The sequence below is a fragment of the Podarcis bocagei genome (assembly GCF_964188305.1).
Source record: "Podarcis bocagei genome assembly, chromosome: Z".
NCBI lineage: Eukaryota > Metazoa > Chordata > Lepidosauria > Squamata > Lacertidae > Podarcis > Podarcis bocagei.
Window position 1 is genome coordinate 19,503,985 of NC_138140.1, and position 22,028 is coordinate 19,526,012.

General features: G+C 47.1%; 1 long non-coding RNA gene across 1 annotated transcript in view; it reads right to left on the minus strand.

Moving 5' to 3' along the window:
- LOC308578508 overlaps positions 1-22,028 on the minus strand; it is a 40,405-nt gene that overhangs the window by 11,650 nt on the left and 6,727 nt on the right. Inside the window, exon 2 of the long non-coding RNA XR_014003967.1 lies at positions 15,676-15,907. This is a non-coding gene — a long non-coding RNA (uncharacterized lncRNA). The remainder of the gene's footprint in view (positions 1-15,675; positions 15,908-22,028) is intronic.

Genomic DNA, 22,028 nt, shown 5'->3' on the forward strand with positions numbered 1-22,028 from the left:
ACCTGATGCTCTGAGCCACTGAATCCCTGGAGAGTGGAAGCAGCACTCGGAAATCTTTTTTTCACCTTCTGCTGCGTTGAAGTGGGGAAGAACTTTCTGAGGACAAGAGCTGTTTGAGAGTGAAACAGACTCCCTTGGGAGGTGGTGGACTCTCCTTCACTGGAGGCTTCTAAGCAGAGGTTGGATGGCCTTCTGTCAGGGCTTATTTAGCAGGGATTCCAGCATGGCAGGGGGTTGGACTAGATGACCCCTGGGGTCCCTTCTATGATTTTATGATTCTATGGTCCCTTTGGGTGAAGCCAGGAAGGCCGCTGGCTGTTTGGCTTTGAAACCCAGCACTAAGCAATGGGGACCTCCTTTCCCTCCTTTAAATCAGTTGGCTCGCCACAGCCTACAGTTTGAAGGGATGGCCTGGCAAGGAGAGCTTTGTGATTTTATTTTTTTAAACTGCTGTTTTGTTTGTTGTGGCAAGGAAGGTTGTTTCTTTCCAAGTAGGTTGGCTGATGAAGCACTGGGTGTGGCACCCACTTGCCCTGATCCTCTGCATGTTCATTAAGAGGCCTGGCACATGACGGTGCTGCCATGTATCACCCTTGATGATGAGCTGAATAACGACAGGACTCTACACAAGGAGTTGCCTCCAGGCAATACAAATTAATACTTCAGGAAGCCCTGCAAAAAGACTGTCTGGTGTGGTTGTTAGAATATTAGACTAGCACCAGGGAGACCAAGGTTCAAATCCCCACTCAGCCATGAAGCTCACTGGGCGTGACTTGTGCTGGTTGTTGCCGAATCTACCTCACAGGGTTGTTGTGGGGACTAAAAGGATTCAGATCCCGCCCCCCACAACTCGACCATGAAGCTCACTGGGTAACATGCTTAGCACACGGAAGGTCCCAGTTTCAACCCTTGGTAGAGTCAAAGATGCGCCTGCCTGAAACCTCAAGAGCTGCTGCCAGCCAGTGCAGACAACACTGAGCTGGATGGACCCAGTACAAGGCCGTTTCCTGTGTCCCTTGGAGCACTGCCACCAGAACAGGCCTGCAAGAATAAACATTACTTTGGGAAGGGTTAGCAAATTCACCCGCAATGGGGAAATCATCAGGCTGCCACGGAAAACAGAGCAGGGGCTCCCCTGTGTGCGAGTCCCCACCCCCACCCTCTAGCGCTCCCCTGGCCCATGTTGCAAGGAGGCTGCTGGAGAGCAGGCAGTTTGGGGCCCGTGCCAGAGGCCCTGCCTCAACTTGCAGCTCTCCTGGGCCTTGATGAGCCAGATAGAGAGAGTCAGGGTGGGGCGGCGGGGCAAGCCCCAACACTCCTGCCTCCACTGGCTGCCAACAGCTGAGCGTGAGAAAATACCGGGACAGGGCAGGCAGCTCACAGATGTACAAGCATGAGTGACATTTTAATAGCAACAAGAGGATGATGGAGGCGAGGGGGCTTGCTGTGTTTCCCTTCTCTCTCCCCCACCACTCCTCCTTCTGCACCAGATTTTAGGACTTTCATGTCATCAGTGAAGCTGACCCCACTCTCAGAGGTAGTAAATACATCTGAAAGCCAGTTGTTGTTGTTGTTGCTGCTGTTGCTGTGCTCAAGTCCTGCTTCTCAGCTTAGAATAACAGAACTGTAGGGAAGTTGCTCTGGCTATCTTTTCCACAATCCTTCAGGGCACATACACTCCTAAATGCTCTGCTGTACGATGCAGAGGACAGGGTGGGGGGTGGGCATCCTGACCGCATCTGGAGAAACCCTAGTTCAACCCGACTATCAACCGGACAAAACCTGAGATGCAAATATTTTAACTGTTCAGGACTTGCACAATGAGCAGCAGTGGAATTATAATTCAGTGGAAAGGATGCTTCCACTGTGCGGAGATTGGGCACATAAAGAGAAACTGCCCTCTCTGGTTAAAAAACAACCACGCCTCTGAGGAAGCCTGGCCACAGAGTCATAGCACCACCAGGAATCAGCAACCTCGAAGAGGACCACTGCCCGAGAGGCTACTGGCAGACTTTAATGAATATTGACAATTTGAAGGAGTTTCCATCACCCTTCTACTCCAGTTCCCAACTGTCTCTCTCTCCATTAATGACCCCATCTGCACCGTAGAAATAGACAGGCATCCTTATCAATGCTTACCTTTAAAGGGATTGCTTGAAAGCTCCATACACTAGATCTGAGAGACTTGCTAAAAATATATCTTATTCTTATTTCCTTAGTATCGTTTGTTGATTTTCCTATCCCGACCTAACTCAACCCATTCCTCTCCTGTGGAGAACTGGGTTTACGACATTATTATTTGGGATGGCAGACACTGCAGGGAAACGGGGCCCACTGCAGGGAAATGGGACTTGGAGATTTTAACTTCTGCCAACCCGTGACCTGTGTTTTGCTGAGTCACGTGACAAGTCCTGCCCTGCAATGTACCCCAAGGAAGTTCTGGTCTGGAGTCCCAGGTACCAGTTACTGGGAAGTGTTGTTTTTACCACTGAAGGGGGTTAGAACTAGGTCAACTGCTACAGCAGAAGCTATATCCAACTTCTGCACGGTAAGACAATCCAAATGGTAAGACAACCCGTAACCTTTATAAACGACCTGAAGAACAAAGGAATTGAGGGGATGCTCATCACATTTGCAGATGACACCAAACTCGGAGGGGGAGCTAATGCCACAAAACAGAAATATCTGAAGGGCTGTCACATGGTAGATGGAGCAAGCGGCTATCTCTATTGGTAAGCAGCCAACAAAAGACATTCAGTCCAAGATTCCTATCTTGGAGTCCAAGATAGGAAAAGAGGTATTAAGTGAACACATAGTGACTTTAAATGAATTCAAATCTCCGGGGCCTGATGAGCTGCCTCCAAAGGTATTAAACAGCTTGCAGATGTAATCTCAGAACCTTTGCCTATGATCTTTGAGAATTCTTGAAGAATAGGTGAGGTCCTTGCAGACTAGAGGCAGGTAAATGTTGTCTCCATCTTCAAAAAGAGGAAAAAGAAGACCCAATGGGTAAGCTTGACATTGATACCAGGAACAGATACCCTAATTCAACAGTTGGTATGTGAGCACTTAGTAAAGGATGCTGTGATTACTAAGACCCAGCATGGGTTTCTCAAAAATAAGTCATGTCAGATGAATCTCATTTCTTTCTTTTTTCTTTTCTTTTCTGATGGAGTTACAAGCTTGGTGGATCAGGGGAATGCTGTGAACATAGTGTATCTTGATCACAGTAAGGCTTTTAACAAAGTTCCCCATGATATTCTTGCGATGAAACTGGTAAAATGTGGGTTGAACGAGATAACTGTTAGGTGAATTTGTAGATGGTTGACTGAACAAACCCAAATAGTACTCATTAAAGATCCTGAGAAAAGGTGACAAGTGGGGTGCCACAGGGTTCTTTCTTGGGCCCATTGTTGTTCAAATTGGTTGAAGGAATTGAGGGGATGCTCATCAAATGTGTAGATGACATCAACCTGGATGGGGTAATTAATGCCACAGAAGACAGAACCAGAATTCAGAATGACCTTAACAGATTGGAGAACTAGGCCCAAAGCTAACAAAATGAGTTTCAGTAGGGAAAATGTAAGGTTCTGTACTTAGGCAGGAAGAACAAGATAAACAAATATAAGATGGAGGACACCTGGCTTGCCAGTAGTAAATGTGAAAAGGGTCTAGGGATCTTGGTGGACTACTAGCTGAATGTGAGTCAACAGTGTGATGAAGCAGCAAAAAATGCTAATGCTATTTTAGGCTGTGTCAACAGAAGTATAGTGTTCAGGGAATTAATAGTACCACTCTATTTTGCCTTGGTCAGACCACACCTGGAATACAGTGTCCAATTCTGGGCACCACAATTTGAGAAGGATGTTGACAAGCTGGAACTTGTGCAGAAGAGGGTAACCAAGATGATGAATGGTCTGGAAACCAAGCCTTATGAGGAATGGTTGAAGGAGCTGGGGATGTGTAGCCTGTAAAAGAGGAGACTGAGAGGATATATGATAGCCATCTTCAAATATCTCAAGTGCTGTCACATGAAAGAAGGAACAAACTTGTTTTATCCTGATCTGGACGGTAGGACTCAAACCAATGGCTTCAAGTTACAAGAAAGGAGATTCCGACTAAACACCAGAAAAAACAGTGAGAGCTGTTTGATAGCCAAACAGCCTCCTTCAGGAGGTTGTGGACTCTCCTTCCTTGGAGGTTTTTAAGCAGAGGTTGGATGACCATCTGTCATGGATGCTTTAGCTGAGATTCCTGCATTGCAGGGGGTTGGACTAGATGACCCTTGGGGTCCAACTCTACAACATAGCTGTCAAGTGTCCCTTATTTGAAGGGACAGTCCCTTATTCCAGCATCATGTCCCGCTGCTGTCCCTTATTGATAGATGTCCCTTAAATGTCCCTTAAATGATGTCCCTTAAATTTCAAAGGAAGCAGCTCCTCTCCCTCCCTCCCTGCTGGCCAGGGAGGAGGGAGGCTCCAACTGTGTTGCTTGGCTGTGTTGCTCACCCAATAAGAAGTCTAAGAACGACTGGGGGGTGGAGCTTGCATGCCTTGTGTCTGGCTAGTTAATGCAAGCTGAGGAGGTTTTTGAATGCTGGACGCCATTTTGTTGCACGTGCTGCTACAAACTTTGCAGTGCATAGGCCTTGTGGTGCACGTGATTCAGATTCTATTCAGTTGAACCTCTGGTTGCAAAGTTGGTTGGACAGTGTTCTCGAAGCTACCAGCATGAGTTTGACCAGACTGCAGGAGGACAGGAAGACTGGAGTGCCTGGAACAAGTGAGGCTGCAGGCCCCTTATTTTGGCTCCTGGTCCCTTATTTTCAAGGCTGCTGGTCCCTTATTTTCAAATCTGTAAGTTGACAGCTATGCTCTACAATTCTGATTCTATGAAATGTCTGAGTGGCAGACTTGTATATGTATTGGAAAAGTTTGTATTCTGTACATGTTCTAATTTACCTGTACAGCCCATTTTTGTGATGCTTATCTGAGTGTAGGTAAAAGGTAAAGGACCCCTGGATGGGTATGTCTAGTCAAAGATGACTATGGGGTTGCGGCGTTCATCTCGCTTTCAGGCCGAGGGAGCCAGTGTTTGTCCACAGACAGCTTTCTGGGTCATGTGGCCAGCATAACTAAACTGCTTCTGGCACAATGGGACACCCTGATGGAAACCAGAGCGCACAGAATCACTGTTTACCTTCCCATTGCAGCGGTACCTATTTATCTACTGGTGCCGGTAAGCTTTCGAACTGCTAGGTTGGCAGGAGCTGGGACAGGGCAACGGGAACTCACCTAGTCACAGGGATTCGAACCACCGACTTTCAGATCAGCAGTCCCAAGAGGCTCAGTGGTTTAAACCAAGGCGCCACCTGTGTCCCTATCTAAGTGTATGGAATGTTAGAGGAGGGGTAGTACCTCTGGTCAGGTACATGTCATGCTCTTACTGGAGTAGTTTGTCCATTTTTGGTCCCCACCATGCACTCAGCTCTCAACTGTGGCTCATAGAAGTGTCCATATGTGACAGCAGCCACACCCAAGGAAATGGCTTCGACTGGCTGGCTAAAACAGGTGAGGGTAGCTGATTGAGCCGATGATACCAATAATGCATCAGATGGTTAAGTGGTTTCTGTACCTGCTGTAGAGGGAAGTGGGGGCAGAGGGGGCTGGTCAGGTCAACCTAGGAAGGCAGCCCATCTAAGAAAAGGAAAACTCTGATCCTAAACCTCTGGTGCTTTGCAGGACATCTTCTAGAGAAGAAAAAGCTACGGAATAAACCCTACACAAATACAAAGTGGAGTCCTGTGGCGGTTGGATGGAGTTTTGTATGCCTCCTTTGGGCAATTCCTGCAGCCAAGTTGATGCCAAACATATTGCTCTGCTTTCCTTTGGACCACATCAGCACAGCCAAGAGAGAGGTCTTGTTCCATGCACCCTGGGAAGGTGACTTTGGTGCTGCTAACACAGTGGTTTGGTTTCACCCCTGAGGTGCACTCCATTCTCTCTCAAGATAGACAGATGCCAGCAACAACAATCTGATGTTTTGGGGTGGTCACCTTGTCACTGGGACTCCCCAATCCAAAGGTATAACCCTTTAAACCCACTATTGTTCTGGGTTCTCTTGTTCTCTCTAGTATTTGTGAGTGAAGACCCTGTGGCTCAAGTTTTCCTTAATAAAGATCTATGGCTTATCAGCTGCTTTACTCCTCCTATACTTGGTTTCAGCCTTCTTTCATCCCTGACTTGACAAGCGGATTCCGCAAGGGATCAGGGCTCCCTTAAGTGCAGGAAAGGCTTTTCAAATAAGTCTCCTCTGCATTTTTTAGGACACAACTAAAGGATCCCTGACAGGTGGCCACCCAATCTGTTTAGAAACCACCAGTGAATACGAGTTGCTGGAAACTGCAGGAGGGGAGAATTGCTTTTGAATTCAGGTCCTGCTTGTGGGCTTCCCATAATGGGCATCTAATTGGCCACTGTGAGAACAGGATTCTGGACTAGATGGGCTTTGGGACTGATTCAGCAGGATCTTCTTATGGAGGTCCATTGTGGTAAAAGTCGCTCCATGTCCAGGAACAGTCTACATCTGCATATGAGATGGGGGAAAACAATTGGAAAGTGCTCTTGCGCTCAAGTCCTGCTTGCATCTGGTTGGCCACTGTGAGAACAGGATGCTGGACTAGGTGGACCCCCTTTTGGTTTTATCCAGCAGGGCTCTTATTATGTTCCTATGTTTTCATGCACAAAGCTGAGCCCTCCTCGTGTGAGCTATGGTCCCCAGGATCCCTTGTGGGAGGCAAAGTGTTTTAAATGTGTGGATGCAGCCACCGTATGAAGACATCCAGATGTGATTTTAATGCAACTCGTTATTATAAAAACAACCTGTGTTCGCTCGATATCTGCTTTGCACAGTTAAAATGGGGCACACAGATATCTTCCAGGAACCAAAATGATGACAGGCAGAAAAAAGGGAGGATGTGAGTAACCTCCTTATCAAAGAAGCTTTGCTTCAGTCATGGAGTGGCTGGTGGTCACCCAGTATCTGATAGCAGGCAAACTGGGGAAACTTTTGGTGCTATAAAACACTCTGCAGATGGCGTAAAATGCCAGGCTCTGGAAACTCATAGAATCCCTTCCTGTGGTTTCCAGCAACTGGAATTCAGAAGCATTGTTGTCTCCGACTGTGGAAGCAGAACATAGCCAGTGTAGACAGTAGGCCCTGAAAGCCTTCTCTTCCTCCATGAATTTGTCAAATCTACTTTTAAAGCCATCCAAGTTGGTGGCTATCATGGCCTCTTGTGTGAGAGAGTTTCGTAGCTTAACTATGAAACTTTTTATAAAAAAATCTGTCCCAAATCTTCCAACCTTCAGCTTCAATGGAACGTCCACAAGTGTTATGAGAGAGGTAGGAAATCTTTGCCCTGTCCACTTTCTCCATGCCATGCAACATTTTATAAACTTCTATCATGTCCCCTCTTCCACTTGCCTTTTTTTTAAACTACAAAGCCTCTACTCTAAACTTCAGGGTAAATATAACCAGTCAAAGGTGATGTAAAGCTGGAAATAATAAGATTCTGGATCAGGAAGGATCATTCACCTTGAACATTGGCGTGAAATAGTCACCAGGCCGGCTCACCCCAGTGTTAAGGGTTGGTTTCCAGGGGCAGAACAAACTTCAGGGACATTTTCAACAACAGGTTGGCTGGTGAATTTGGATTCCTATAGAAGTCAGCCCCTGACAAGGTACACTAGAGCCTTTGTGTGCTTTTTTATTCACAAGGCTTGTTTGGACTGGTCCCTTATTTATTTATGAACCTTGGCTTGGCTCCAAAAAAGGTCCTGTTTTCTTCAGAAAGCAATGAATGAGCCTGGCTTAAGGGTGGAAAGCCATTGCCAGAAAGCTTCTGGTAGAATCATAGTGTTAGGAAAAATTATAGGCTTGGAAGGGACCCCAAGGGTCATGTAGTACAACCCCCTACAATGCAGGGATTGCAGCTAAAGTACCTAGGAGAGATGGTCACTCAACCTCTCTTTAAAAACCTCCGATGAAGGAGAGCCCGCCACCTTCCGAGGGAGTCCGTTCCACTGTTGAATGTCACTTGCCCTCAGGAAGTACTTCCTAATGTTTAAACTCCTTTCTCGTAACTTGAAGCCATTGGTTCGGGTCCTACCCTCCAGAGCAACAAAAACAAGCTTTTTCCATCTTCCATGTGACAGCTCTTCAGATATTTGAAGATGGCTATCACATCTCTCTCTCTCTTCTCCTCTCCAGGCTAAATGTTTCCACTTCCCTCAACTGTTCCTCGTAAGGCTTGGTTTCTTGGTTCTTCACAAAGCATCCCTTTCTCTTTAAAAATTGTTTTGAGGTTGCTATTATTATTATTATTATTATTCAAATAAATTTAGCAGGCAACTTGCCAAGATGCAAAAGAAAGCAGAGCACAAACTATAGCAACAGTTAGAAAGGAATGATGAAACAAACAACTTCATAAATGCATAAGAGACTGGCCTGAAAACATCTCCCACATAAAAACAAACTTAAGAGTTAGCTGAAGCATTTAAAGCCCTATGATACCACTTTAAATACTTTGGCCACCAATACTTTGGCCACCTCATGAGAAGAGAAGACTCCCTGGAAAAGACCCTGATGTTGGGAAAGGTTGAGGGCACAAGGAGAAGGGGACGACAGACGACAAGATGGTTGGATAGTGTTCTCGAAGCTCCCAGCATGTGTTTGACTAAACTGTGGGAGGCAGTGGAAGACAGAAGTGCCTGGCGTGCTCTGATCCATGGGGTCAAGAAGAGTCGGACACGACTAAACGACTAAGCAACAACAACAAAACCACTTTTAACCGTTCTTTGCCCAAAGGATCCTGGGAGTGGTAGTTTGTTCAGAGTGCTGAGAGTTGTTAAGAGGTCCCTGACACACACAAACACGTATTTCCCCTTACAGACCTATGATTCCTAGGGTGGTTTAATAATCAATCGCTCTGCAGGGAATTCTGGGAATTGTAGTTCTGTAGCAGAAATAGGGAGTCCTCCCAGTCCTACCTGCAGATGCCCCTGGGGATTGAACATGGGACCCTCTGCATACCACTAGCCTATGGCTGTTTCCCTTTAACATAGTCTAGTCCTTATCATTCTGAATAAATAGAAATGTAGGAAGCTGCCTTATACTGAGTACCAAACTGCTAGGTCCACTTGGCTCATTATTATCTACACCAGCATTTCCCAAACTTGGGTCTCCAGCTGTTTCTGGACTACAACTCCCATCATCCCCAGCTAGCAAGACCAGTGGTCAGGGATGATGGGAACTGTAGTCCAAAAGCAGCTGGAGACCAAAGTTTGGGAAACACTGACCTACACCAACCAACAGCAGCTCTCTAGGGTTTCAGATAGGAGACACTTCCAGCCCTACCTGGAGAAGCATTTGGGTACTGGGCCTGGGACCTTATACACAATTTCTTTGTTTAGACAAGCCGGCCCAGATATGTAGACTGCTAGTGTAGGTTTTAATCTGTTCTGGCTTTTTGCTGATTTTATTTCTTATGAATGTTCATGGTAAAGTCTATATTAATTGCAATTTCTTTTTAAAGAAGAGGCTACACCCCAAAAAAAACCCCACCAACCTTTGCCAAGGATGGGCCTTCCCTAGCCATATACAGTTGTATCTTGGAAGTTGAACAGAATCCATTTCGGAAGTCCATTTGACTTCCAAAATATTCGGAAACCAAAGCACAGCTCCCGATTGGCTGCAGAAAGCTCCTGCAGCCAATCGGAAGCCACAGAAACCACGCCAGACATTCATCTTCTGAAAATGGTTTGAAAACTGGAAAAATCATAGTGTTGGTGCTGACGTTTAAAGCCCTAAATGGCCTCGGTCCAGTATACCTGAAGGAGCATCTCCACCTCCATCATTCTGCCTGGACACTGAGGTCCAGCGCCGAGGGCCTTCTAGCGGTTCCCTCACTGCGAGAAGCCAAGTTACAGGGAACCAGGCAGAGGGCCTTCTCTGTAGTGGCACCCGCCCTGTGGAACGCCCTCCCACCAGATGTCAAAGAGAAAAACAACTACCAGACTTTTAGAAGACATCTGAAGGCAGCCCTGTTTAGGGAAGCTTTTAATGTTTGATAGACTATTGTATTTTAATATTTTGTTGGAAGCTGCCCAGAGTGGCTGGGTAAACCCAGCCAGATGGGCGGGGTATAAATAATAAATTATTATGATGATTATTATTAGGTTTCAATTGTTCAGGAGCCGATTTGTTCGGGAGCCAAGGCATTTGAGATCCAAGGTAAGACTGCACTGACAGGATCTCATTGCCTGCCTGCTGAGGAAAGGAGGCCACACCTGTCCCTTAGCAGCAAACAACCGCAGCATCCAGCCTCTCTCTTTCTCTCCAACAGGCACCCCAGAAACAGGTCCACCTGCAGGAGCAGCACCTGGCCAGGGGCCAGGCCTCTGGTGAATCCACGAGGCTGAGCGGCTGCAGGAAAGAAAAGGATTGTGGCGCTGTGCAGCAAGCCTCCAAACTGGCTGTGCAAGGCTCTGCTGCCAGGCGCACTCCACATCCCTATGCCACGCCCACCGCAGGGCCCGGGGAACAAGTCCTACTTTTTCTCTCGGCTGTTGACACAACCAGCAGAGGAGCCTGAGGCTGAAGAAGCAACAAAGGTGGCTGTGGATGGAGGTGTTGGGGCTGTGAGGTTGGCCCCTGCGGGAGGTACCTGGAAGGAGGCACCCCCAGGAACTGTACTGTGTCCAGCTCCCTAAAAGACGCATGCCCCCCCACACCTTGTTTCAGAAAAGTTAAGTAAGTTCCACAAGTCCATAGAATTGAAAATAAAGTTGCTAATATCATAATGCCTTTATAGAAATCTACGGGACAACCATAATTTGGAATACAGTTCTGGTCGCCTCACCTCAAAATGGGTATTGTAGAGATGGGAAAAGTTCAGAAAAACTGCAGCCAAAATGATCTAGGGGATGAAGCATCTCCCCACGTAGGAAAGATTGCAGCATTTGGGATTTTTCCATTTAGAGAATAGGTGGCATGCTAAAAGTTCGTAAAATTATAGATGGCATGGATAGAGTGGCAAGAGGGAAGTTTTTCTCCCTGTCTCATAACACTGGAACTGGTGGTCATCCAATGACGCGGAATGTTGGAAGACTCAGGACAGAGAAAAGAGCGGACTTCTTCACATAGTGCAGAATTAAACAATGGAACTCCCTCCCAAACAGGGCAGTGATGGCTACCAACCTATGTGGCTTTAAAAGAAGATTAGACCAATTTATGAAGGAGATGGATGACTACTAGCCAGATGGCTAGGCCCTGCCTCCGCAGTTGGAGGCAGCAATGCTTCTGAATACTAGTTGCTGGAAGACACAAGGGGGTTATGCTCTTGTACTTGGGTCCTGCTGGTGGGCTTTCCGCAATTGGGGAATTAGACGGAGATTAAATGAGGAGAGAAAACCATGTGCACTACCTTGTGATATAGATGCAATGAAATAAACAAATAATAAAATGAGACAGAACCAATGTTCCCCCACCCCCAGTTTTACTGGGGCTCAGCCTCCAAAGACACAGGTGGCGCTGTGGGTAAAACCTCAGTGCCTAGGACTTGCCTATCGTATGGTCGGCGGTTCGAATCCCCGCAGCGGGGTGAGCTCCCGTCGTTCGGTCCCAGCTCCTGCCCACCTAGCAGTTCAAAAGCACCCCTAAGTGCAAGTAGATAAATAGGTACTGCTTTGTAGCGGGAAGGTAACGGCGTTTCCGTGTGCGGCACTGGTGCTGGCTCACCAGTGCAGCTTCGTCACGCTGGCCACGTGACCCGGAAGTGTCTCCAGACAGCACTGGCTCTCAGCCTCTTAAGCGAGATGAGCACGCAACCCCAGAGTCGGTCACGACTGGCCCGTACCGGCAGGGGTACCTTTACCTTTACTTTAAAATGAGACAGAACCAATGTTCCCCCACCCCCAGTTTTACTGGGGCTCAGCCTCCAAAGACCCCTTTGGTTTTTCTTGCCCAGAGATGTGAAATTCTCACACCTGGGTAAATGACAGGGAATGGTTCACCTGCCAGAGGATGCTGCCAGGTTCCCACAGGATTCAAAACAAAATGAATGGAGGCCAAGAATTTCTGCATGGAGATTTGTGGCTTGGGGGCATCTTTGGAGCGTTGGAAGGAATGGGAGGGGTATGTATGTTTTGTTGCAAAAAAAGAGAAAAGTTAAGGATCATTTTTTAAACAACCAAGGAAAGTTGCACAGCCCAAGAACATTTTCTCAAATAATTTGCTGCTCTTGCATCAGAGGTGGTAATTAACCAGAAGTGTCTTCAGGGGGAAGTGGGCTACCTGCCTCGCCCCTTTGCTCAAAAGGTCTTTAACTCTTTGCCTCCTGCACATTGCAAAGACAGTCAGTCATGGTGGTGCTGTGGGATGGCCTTTGAACATAAGAAGAGCCTGACTGCTGGATTAGGCCAAAGGAGCCCATCTAATCCAGCATACTGTTCTCATAGTGGCCAATGGGAAATCCACAAGCAGGACCTGAGTGCAAGAGCCACTCTCTCCACTTGTGATTCCCAGCAACGAGGGCAGTATGGGATTGAAATGTCAGGGGGAAAGAGGAGCATCATTTTCTGACCATCACAGGTATGCAGCTGCAATCAATCCACATCACTTTATTTTGAACTATGAGGTCTAGAATCTTACATTTTTTTTATGGGGAAGGGCTATAGTTCAGAGGCAAAGCTCCTGCTTTGCATGCATGGACAAAAGGTTCTAGGTTCAATTCCCAGTGGCCTCTCTAGATAGGGTTGGAGATTCACTGCCAGGTGAAGTGCAGTGCAGGCCATAGCTGGATGTACCATTGCAAATATGACGTAGCTTCCTGTTCTGCAGACAAGCATAGTGCAATTCTGCTCCCCGAAGAATATCCTGTGGAGATGACCCTTTGGTTTTCGTGGCCCAGTATTGCTCAAGGTCACGATTCTCTGTTGTTTATCTTCATCACTGAGCCTTCCCCAGTGTCTATGGAAAGAGGACCATGTCGGGCAGAGGTTGCAAATGTTTGTCACATTGTCGGGTGTGCTTTCTTTTCAATGGTTGCCTTTTGCACTGGGGCACATCATCTTGCAGAAGTACAATAGGGCATTTGGGAAGGAGACAACAGCACTGCCAAAAATGCACACACACACAGGACTTCACAACCAGCCTTGCTGGAATGGGAAAGACCCAGACACACAAGAGATGTGCCTGTGTGGGACTTGGCTAGGAGACTGCATCACTTACTTTTAGCAGCCAGCTGGCAAAAAGCTGGGCATTCACTCACACATCTAGACAACAGTAGGTACTCATCAAAATAGTAGAAATGGCTTTGAAACAAGGCAAGAGACAGGGTTGTCTGCAAGGTCTCATGCACTTCAAAGGCACCCAGTAGCATTTCAAGTCTTCCTCCCTGCTGCCTCCTTTGGTTTCAGGATCACTGTTATCAAATTGAACAAATTCATAGAAGAGGAGGCTATCAATTGCTACTGATCACAATGACTATGCTCTGCCTCCACATTCAGAAGCAGCAAATGCAATAATAATTATATTGTGTTATTTCTGCTGTAGCATTGAACTATGCATGAGTGGGACCTGTGCTTACTGTAGGTAAAGCATTTAAACTTACTTAAGGTTGTGGTCTAACAGGGGTAGATGCAGGGAAGCAGCATTTTAAGCAGGGATGAAACTAGGTTTTATTTCACCCAGGTCAAAGTCCCAGTTTGGCACACACACACCCAACGTGCATTTGCATACTCTCACACACAGAGGCTGGGAGCCTCAATGGAGCCCTTCTGGAGGCTTCACCCAGGACCAAAAACTGTTTTTCTGTTGTGGTTACCCACACATGTGGGATTTCAGGATCAACTGGTGTTCCTCAGTTATTTCCCCAACACTTCTAATGTTCTCAAGCAGGAAGAGTTGGTGTTGTGCTTAGATCCTGCTTTCGGGCTTCCCTTTGGGTTATCTGGTTGACCATTGTGAGAACAGGATGCTGCAGTAGATGGATCTTTGGTCCAATGTGGCGGGGCTCTCCATATGGAGATCTACTGTGATAGTATAACCTTCATGCATAGAAGAACAGCTCTGAATCAGTTGCTGGAAATCACAAGAGGGGAGAGTTGCTGCTGCCCTCAGACCCTGCTTGTGGGCTTATCATCTGCTTGGTCAGGATGAGCACAGGATGCTGCACTAATTGGGCCAATCCAACATGTGCGTCTTTTTAGGAAATGTTCCCTATTGTGCATTCAGCAATTTCCATTTTGCTCTTAAAAACATATTGGTAAAAGAGGCAAATTTGTAGAATTATATATATATATAAGTTTTGTGTGTGTGTGTTTGGAGGTGTGTGTGCACAGGGATGTCTCCTGCTTTTCAGTCAAGGAATTACACAGCCAACAGGTCAAAAAGATCTGAAATCAGGAAGCAACAGGAAGCAGATTTAGAAGCAATCCCCTTCCCGTTGTCCCTGAAAGCTGCTTGGATCAGGAATCAGGAAGGGAGTGTCTCTCCAAATGATTCATAGGTGGGAGAGGTGTGGGAAAGAACTGAGATCAGTGGTGGGTGGGTAGGAGCCCCCCTTTCTGCCCCCAGTGCCAGAAAGATGCAGGAATGAGACATAAATAAAGACATCTGAACTCATTTGGACACATCACAAAGTACAAACTCAACGGCTCTTTAATAAATGATTGACTTAGCCTTAGGTTAAAAAAAGAGAGAGAAGCAGGCACACCTTTCGATTAAGTAATTTAAGCCCTTGAGTGCCTGGCTCCACACACATGCATGCACGCACACACAAGCAAAGTCATGTGAGATTGCATGAGCTTGCTGCGGAAAAATCAATGTGCTTCGACCCGTGGGCCGAGCTTGCAAACCCGGCCCACGCACCCATCGAACCCAAGGCTGGGACACGAGTGGAGCGCAAGCGGATTGTCAGCTGCGTGTGCCTGACAAAGGAAGACAACCAGCTGTGGGTGTGGCTCTTGTTGTTGCCAGTGAGTCCTCTTGCCACAATAAACCAGCTGGTCCAGATTTAAAGGTGCCTCACAAATGCTGAACGTGGTTTGAGAGAGGCTTCTCTGCTTTCCATTCTGAAAACACACACGTGCCTCTTGCGACGCAACTTGAGGTCCCCTTTCTGCTCAGATAGGTTGGAAACAGCCTGCCTGACCTGTTTTGGAAGAGGGGTGAAAAGTGTGGGGTGTGCACACACAAATCCCTCTTTTTTATTATGATTATAAGGGTTATATAGAACAAGTGTGGTGAAGTGATTAGACCAGGACCTGAGATAGATCCGTTCAAAATCCCTACTCAGCCATGAAGCTCACCGGGTGGCCTTGGGCCAATCAATGCCTCTCAGCCTGACCTACCTCACAGGGCTGTTGTGAGGGTTAAAATGGGGGTGGCCTATATACACCACTATGCGCTCCTTGAGGAAAGGTGGGATGTAAATGTAATAAACAAATAAGATAAATAAATTATGGTTATTAATAATTAACCGTTCTTCACCCTGAAGTTCCTGGGCAAGTGACAACAATGAAACGCAACATTAAAACAGTTGAAAACAACTTACAGTCTCAATAATAAGGTGGATTCTAAAAAATATACATCTCAAGTTATTGTTGTTGTTACCTTTCAAACCATCTTAAGCTCTCTTTAAAAATTCTCTTCAGCGTGCAGCAGAGATGGGGGATCCTCCAGCTGGTTGGGCAAATGTGGTCCTCCAGGCCATTTTTCCTGGCCCTCAGAAGTCTCCCCAGACTTCTCCAGGGTACCCATTTCACCCGACATGTTCCACATCTTGCTTCAGGGCTTTTGCCAGGCTGGAATAACAGGGATTGTGCCTTTTGCTTGCTTCCCTGAGCTGAGGACAGAAAAACATAAAAGGCCACATAATATAATTAATGAATTAATTACATAAATGTAAACACACACACACACACACACACAACAACAACAACAACAACAACCTCAAAGTTAACAGAATAAAACAATAACATTACTGTAAAATCACATCAACATTCTGCATGTCTAGGTGGGCTTGTATAAACACAAATGTTCTTAGCAGGCACCGAAGAGTACAGTGAAGAACACCTGCCTGATATCAATAGGCAGGAAGTTCCAAAGCACACACTAAACAATCCAAGTTCTTACAAATGTGGCACGGGTGTTATGTGGCACCTCTAGAAGTGCCAACTCCGTCAATCGAAGTGGTTGACTGGCTCATGTGGGGTAACATGATCATGTAGGTAAACTGGTCCCAAATTGTTAAATGCTTTATATGCTAGTAGTAACACATTGAACTTGACCTGTTAGCAAATGGGCAACTTGTTCAGATCTCAGAGCACAGGCATTCTATGTTGCCCAGGCCTCACTCCTGTCAGCAATTGTGCTGCAGCATTCTGCACTAACTGAGCTTCTGGATCAAGCACAAGGGAAGTCCCACAGTCAGTGCAGTGCATTAGTCCAGTCTTGAAGGGATGAGTGCCTGAACTACATAGGCTGCCCCTTTGATTCTGGCCCCTAGAAGCTTTCCTGCAAGGGAATGTGGCCCCAGGACTGAAAAAGCTCGCTCCTGTTAGACAAGCTTAGATTTTAATATTCTTTGTTCACCCTCTTGTGCTCTCAAGGTTCAACAGTTTGAGGTGAAGGGTGTGGGTGTTCTTCTGCCCTCTTATGATTGCAGAAGTGGAACTAGGGGTTTGTCAGCCTTGGCAACTTCCTTAAAGCAGAATTTGAGCATGGCATAGTGTGGCAAAGTGTGGAACCAGGAACTTCCAGGTTCAGATGCTGCCTCAGCTGTGGAAACCCAATGAACCTGACACCACCATCTGAACCCCAGATCCGCCAGCTTTAAGGGAGTTTGGAATAGATGGGTCTTGGGTCTGAATACCTCCCTCGTCAACTGCGGAGAGTTGTTAAGTCCCCCGACCTCACCTGGCTAAGCCAGAGGCAAGGCTGACTTAGCTGGGGAACTTACTGGCAATAGGCCTGTTCAAGCTTAACAGGTTAGCACTGGATAAAAGGCTTGCCAGTTTGACCAAGTCAGCCAGCCTCTTTTGCAAGATGCCCCCCCAACCATACATAAAAAATTCTGCAAGCAAAACAAGATGGGTTTTCAAAGCTGCTCCTCCTGCAACCTCCAGAACAGAATAACAAGAGCTTTGCAGCTCCTTCCCCTTTTTCAACATAAGAAGTTGACAAAGTCAAAATATTGCTTGCTTTCTTGTCAGCAAGGCAACTGATGGGTTCTGCCTGAAGGGTCCAAAATGGGTGAAAGCTTGAGTGTTGGGGGCATAATGGGATAGCAGAGCATCCATGCCTGGGGCAGTCTACCCTTAAATACCAGATGGGGAAGTGGAGTGGTGCTGTTGCACTTAGGTACTGCTTGTGGGCTTCCCATAATAGGCATCTGTTTGGCCACTGTGAGGACAAGATGTTGGACTAGAGGAGCCCCCTTTGGCCTGATCCAGCAGCCGGACTCTCCTTAGGTTCTTCCAACAGTTCCTATGCCTCTGGACCCTGTTCTTTCAAAATGACTGCTACATGGTTCCCAAGGGCTTGTTTCACTGCTGCTGCGGAAAAGATCTATTTTTGTGGACTGACTGCACTTGTGTTGGTCAGGAAAAAGTGGTCCTCATTCCCCCTGACTCTTCCCTCATTCACTTGCCTTCCTCAGCTTGGGAGAACCACCAGGTCCTTGCTATCAACCTCTTGTAGGCAATGTGCAAATGTTGTTTTTCAAATCCAGCTGTTGTGGCACAGACCTGGCCAATCATCAGCCGGCATCCTTTGAAAAGAACCAATTGGGTGCATGAGCAGGTTCCTCTACCTCCTCCCCTGAAACAGGTTCAGGCCTGAGAGTTCAGGGTTCCCCTGAATGATCTCATCTGATCAGAGAATAGGGAAGGGAGCACAGGGCTATGAACAGGGCGCCTGCCTGCCTGCCTGCCAACCCGCCCGCCCGCCCGCCTGGGGGCTGGGAGGCGGATGATGCTAATAATCCAAATGAGCAATTTTTTAAAGGGCAAAAAATCAGAGGTACGTGCCAACGAGTTTGCCAACACACCCCTGGCCTGACGCTCTCATTTCCAGGCCCTTTAAACAGGCACGTGATGGGGAGCTATTAAAGAATAATTGTTTTGCAGAAAAGGGTGTTGCCTCATAAGAGGGGAGGTGTGTCTTCTGCATTCTCTCTCTCCTAGAGGTAGCAAAACTGAGGATAAAATTTGGGTGGAGGTGAAGGGTCAAGGCAGGGCTAAAAAAGTGAACTGTGTGTGGTGTGTGTCTGTGTGTGTGCAAGATGGTCTCCATGATTTTGGACAGCGGGGGTTGTGTGTGTGTGTGCACGCGCTCTCCATGCATGTAGGAATTGACTCTCATGGAACAGGCATTCTTAACAGGCATCACACAATACATGTTCAACAGTTGTAAGGAGTATGTTAGCATCTACACTTTGGAACTTGTTATGACTGAGTTGAATAGGATCCAAAATGCAGCAGTCTGATTGGTCCTAGAACAATAGGAGCCAGAATGCAGCAGTCTGATTGGTCCACAGGAGCCACCCAATCCAGCTCCAGGTGGAAGTGAATCTGCAACCTGATTGGCCTACAGGAGAATACTGGAATTAGCCAATCATGTGGGGCCCATTGTGTAAATAATGTATATAAAGCAGACACTTTGGGGGACCTTGCATTCCTCACTACTATGAGCTGAATAAAGAGCAAGAAATCCACACTTGACTCCAAGTATATTTCAGAACTCCTTCCCTTTGACATCAGGCAGGTGCCTTTGCTGTCCTCTTTCTGGAGTACATATAAGAGCCCTGCTGCATCAGGCCAAAGAGAGCCCATCTTGTCCAGCATCCAAAGGGAATCCCAGAAGCAGGACCTAAGTGCAAGAGCAACTCTCCCCTCCTGTAGTTTCCAGCAACTGGTATTTGGAGGCATTGCTGCCTCCAACTTAGAAGCAAAGCCTAGCCTTCATAGCTTGCAGCAGCATTGATAGTCTCATCTTCCATGAGTTTGTCCAGTCAAAAGAAAGTACGGTTAGCCTACTGGATCAGGCCAAAGGGGGCCCATCTAGTCCAGCATCCTCTAACCACAGTGGCCAGCCAGATGCCCCCACTGGCAGAAGCCCACAAGCAGGACCCAAGTGCCACAGCAGCAGCACTCTAGACCCACTGATGTTCATAGAATCATAGAACTGTAGAGTTGGAAGGGACCCTAAGGATCATCTAGTCCAACCCCCTGCAATGCAGGAACATGCAGCTGTGCCATACAGGGATCGAACCTGCAACCTTGGCATTATCAGCACCGCACTCAGTTGGTTAAAGTGAGGTTTTATTTTTGATCTTTTATTTTTAGTTTTGATCTTTAGTTTTGATCTTTTATTTTTAAGCTATTAACCTGAATTGTCTTTAAAAGCTTTTCATTTGCTAAATTGGTTATTATTATTATTATTATTATTATTATTATTATTACTTTGAAAAGTGCTTAGAGATGTTGAGTACAGTCGAGCGGTATATAATTTTTTGTTTAAGAAGAACAAAGAAATAAAGAAGGGTTCTTTTGCATGCAAAGCAGTTACTTTGTCAAAGGTTGGTGGAAGGAGACACAGGTGAGAGGTGGGGAGAGAGGTGGGGAGAGAGGAAACCTTACTGAAAATGTGCATTTCCTGTTCCTCTACCTGCAGAGTGCCCCCAAAATAGAGAGCTGAAAGTGAGACTCCCATCTGCTTATCTCTGTCTCTCTCTCTCTCTCTCTCTCTCTCTCTCTCTCTCTCTCTCTCTCACACACACACACACACACACACAAGCCCAAGAAGGATCAGGACTGCAGAGGGTATCCAGTAGTCGCCCCCTTTGTTGAGGGTGGTGCAGCTGGCATGCATATTTCCAGGTGCCCATCTGGCCTTTCACAACCTGATCAATCAGAAATGAAATTTTGTTCTAGGAATTGAAACTGCCGTGCACCTTCAGAGGAAACTCTTAAAAGACAAAGCCTGACTCACCACCACCCACCCACCCACACACCCACCTTAATAATAATCAGGGCTCACCAATCCAGAGCACAGTTAGCGAGCCACCAGAGAGCCATTTTGTGCTAGAAGATGACTCAAGCAAGTGAGACAAAGAGCAGCGGCTCATACCCAGTGCTGGTCCCACTCTGCTTGGGAATCCTGCAAGCTCCGCAATCTTTTGGTGTGGCAGTGCCTAGACTTTGGAACTCCCTACCTATTGACATCAGGCAGGAACCTTTGCTATGCTGTTTTTGGACGCGGGTGGCACTGTGGGTTAAACCAGAGCCTAGGACTTGCCGATCAGAAGGTCGGCGGTTCGAATCCCTGTGACGGGTTGAGTTCCTGTTGCTCGGACCCTGCTCCTGCAACCCAGCAGTTCGAAAGCACGTCAAAGTGCAAGTAGATAAATAGGTATCGCTCCGGTAGGAAGGTAAATGGCGTTTCCGTGCACTGCTCTGGTTTGCCAGAAGCGGCTTAGTCATGCTGGCCAGCACGACCCGGAAGCTGTACACCGGCTCCCTCGGCCAATAAAGCGAGATGAGCGCCACGACTGGACCTAATGGTCAGGGGTCCTTTTACCTTTAAAAAACATTATCTTTTGTCGTCATCCCCAGATGTTTAGAAAGAGGATGCCAGTTTTTAACCCTTTATCGTGATTTTAACTTTTCCAAAAGTCTTAATGATTGCTAATTTTTCTTGGTGGTAATTTTATTGTTTTATCCTTTTTGTAAAATACTTTGATAGTTATATATATAAAGGTAAAGGTACCCCTGCCCATACGGGCCAGTCGTGACCGACTCTGGGGTTGCGTGCTCATCTCGCTTAAGAGGCCAGGAGCCAGCACTGTCTGAAGACACTTCCGGGTCACGTGGCCAGTGTGACGAAGCTGCTCTGGCGAGCCAGCACCAGCGCAGCACACGGAAACGCCGTTTACCTTCCCCCTATAAAGCGGTACCTATTTATCTTAAGGGTGCTTTTGAACTGCTAGGTGGGCAGGAGCTGGGACCGAACGACGGGAGCTCACCCCGCCGCGGGGATTCGAACCGCCAACCATACGATCGGCAAGTCCTAGGCGCTGAGGTTTTACCCACAGCGCCACCCACGTCCTATATAGATATATAGATATAGTCAAAAGCAAGGCTGCCTGCTGTGTTTCTGCTGGAATTGTATTTCACACAGCAGGAGTTCCTTAAGGTATACCTGAGCCCATGTTGTTCAGGACTGTGGGTATCAATGCAAACTTGGAGATCTCATTATCAATGCTCTGAGTCCGAGAGAGCAGGTCTCAGATCCAGCAGGCTCTTACCATAATGGGGTTAAGAACACCTGAAGAGTCTTGTCAGGCCAATGGCCCACCTAGTCCAACAACCTGTTCTGACAGGGGCCAACCAGATGCCTCAATGGGAAGCCAGCTAGCAAGACCTGAGTGCAACAGCAACTCTCTCCCTCCTGCAGTCTCCAGCAGCTTATATTCAAAAGCATTGCTGACTCCAACCATTGTGTGGCTAGTAGCCTTTGACAGGCCTCTCCTCCATGATTTTTTTTTAAAGGCATCCAAGTTCGTGGACCTCGCTGCCTCCTGTGGGAGTGAGTTCCTCATAACACCTTCAGAAGGAGCCTTTTCCCAGGCAGGACTGGAACCAGCAGAGGAAATATACAGCTATTATCTTTATTGCTTTAATTTGTTTGGAGTCAAAGGATGGAGAGCAATGGATTTACATGACAAGGCCCATTTTTTGGGGGGGGGGAGCGTGGAAGAGAGCCCTGCTGCAAGCAGCTAAGGCCTCCCCCTGCCTCCCAACCCCTAAAGCTCCTCTGATTCATCCAATGTGTGAATACAGATACCTCCCCCGCTGCGCCAAAGCTGTCAATCCTCCTAGACAGAAGGCCTTGCTGGCGGTCCAACCAGCCGTTGTTGCCTTTCCCTGTGGCTCCCTTGAGACTGAAGGCCATGGGAATGGTTT